This window comes from Elephantulus edwardii, unplaced genomic scaffold (genome assembly GCF_000299155.1).
Source record: "Elephantulus edwardii isolate Elephantulus edwardi_28Jun2011 unplaced genomic scaffold, EleEdw1.0 scaffold00307, whole genome shotgun sequence".
NCBI classification, from domain to species: Eukaryota; Metazoa; Chordata; class Mammalia; order Macroscelidea; family Macroscelididae; genus Elephantulus; species Elephantulus edwardii.
In genome coordinates, this window is record NW_006400057.1 from 2703666 (window position 1) to 2705910 (window position 2245).

Consider the following 2245-nt stretch of genomic DNA (forward strand, 5'->3'; position numbering starts at 1 on the left):
TATGAAATATATATATATGAAATATATATATCAAGAGGAACATAAATATCTAGTGAAAATTGGGAAGTAAAAGTCTTAAGTGACCTGAAGGTATGATATTTTTAAGTAGAAACACAATGCCCTTGGACAGATAGGTGGACAGGTAACAAGCTCAGTCTAGTAAGGGGAGGAAAATTCTTCTTTCTAGAACCCTAGTTATTAGGCCATCATTTTGTTATCCTTACGAAATAATATTAGATCATGCAGTTTATATTCCAATATGAATTTCCTAGCCATAGTTTGACTTTGCTATGTAGATGGACATGAATATGCAAATAGGGTGTGTTAGCCTCTTCAGAAGAGGATTGGCTAGTCTCATCAATCCACAAAGATATTGGCTAGTCTTGCCCTTAAATTGAGCAACCCAGCAGCAGAAAGAGAGACTTTCCCACCATCACCAGCAAAGAAACTTCACCTACCAAGAAAACAACAGCCATAGCCAAACAAGAGACCTGATGTGAGATGGGACTTTCAGATTGTTATCCAAACCTGAAAGCCTTTGCTCAAGTTTATTGGACAACTGGGGGTTGGGGGTCAAAATCTGCAGGACTGAGAAATTCATAACACTGACCTAAAGGCATGAAATTCAAGGCTGAGGTCCCTGTGAGTACATTTCTGGAGCCGTCTGACTATATTATGCTACTCACCTAAATTATAACCTTTTGACTTTCCTACTATGGTTCTGTATGGTATGTGAGCTATTGCTTTGGATTTTGAACCCAGCAAAGCAATAAGATTGGTGTTGATGTGAGTAGTAAGAGATACGAGAGCATGTGGAACACGGTCGACATCATGGGAATTGGTTTTGTGTTACAGATACTGTTGACAGAGACAGTTACCCTTTGTAAAACTGAAAAAGGTCAGACATGTCCATCCCCTATGGCCATTGCTTTTCTTTACATCAATGCAAACAACGATCATCAGTTGACACTAAAAACCCTAAGCTGGTTAATTAGAAGATTTCTAATTCACAGACGTCTAAAAGCACCAAAAAATGAAACAACTAGGTATTAAACGTCTTTTGATATACTAGAAAGGATAAAGCAGCGCTAAGTATTCTGCTTCTTGCACTAAAGAAAAAGAAAATTGACCAAGGTTATGAAAGTCTTTATAATACAATACCCATTTTCAGAAAATACATGGTTTAGAAATTGGTTAGCTGATTGAAAATGCAGTGACAACACAAAAGAAAGGTTTGGTGATTACATTCTAGATTACATTCGAGAAAGCCCATTGGGGCAGTTGTCTTCTGTCAAATGGGGTCACTATTAACCAAAAATCACCCAGTTGTTTTTGTGTACTGTTGAGTTAAAACCAAGCCACAGCTGACTCTCCAGCAGATTTTTAGAGGCAGTATATCACATGACAGGAGACTGCCGATCTTTCTTCTATGGAGCAGCTGGTAGATTCAAACTGCATGCTGTGTACCACAACAAACCGTGGCTGACTCTGAAAAGAATGGGAATCCCAGAACACTTGATCATGCTTATACGAAACCTATATTTAGACCAGGAGGCAGTCGTCAGAACAGAGCAAGGAAACACTGCATGGTTCAAAATTGGGAAGGGTGTATGCCAGGGATTTGTCCTATCTCTATATCTTTTCAATCGATAAGCAGAATAGGTTACCCAGGAGGCTGGGGTGTCTATGAGGAGAAATGTGGCGAAATTGGAGGAGAAATTGGAGGAAAACTAATCAACAGTCTGTGTTATGCAGATGATACAACCCTGCTTGCTGAAACTGAGGAGGACCTGAAGCACTTGCAGTAGAAGGTGAAGGACTGCAGCCTTCAATGTGGATTGAAGCTCAACATCAAGGAAACAAAGATTCTCACCACTGGGCTGATTGGCAGCATCATGATAGATGGTGAAGAGATTGATATTGTTAACCACTTTAGTTTGCTTAGTTCCACAATCAACATTCTTGGTACTAGCAGCCAGCAAATTAAAATCCTTCGAGGCAAGGATTCTGAAGCTACGTCTGACATAATTTGGGCATGTTGCAATGAGGGACCAGTCCTTGGAGAGGGACGTCATGCTTGGGAGGATGGAGGGGCAGCACAAGAGAGGAAGAGCCTCGGTGAGATGAATTGATTCAGTGACTAGGGTCATGGGGTAGGTGTGTCAGAGACAATAAGATTGGCACAGGATACAGCAGGGTTTGGGGCTGTTGTACATAGGATCGCTATAAGTCGCAGGCGACTTGA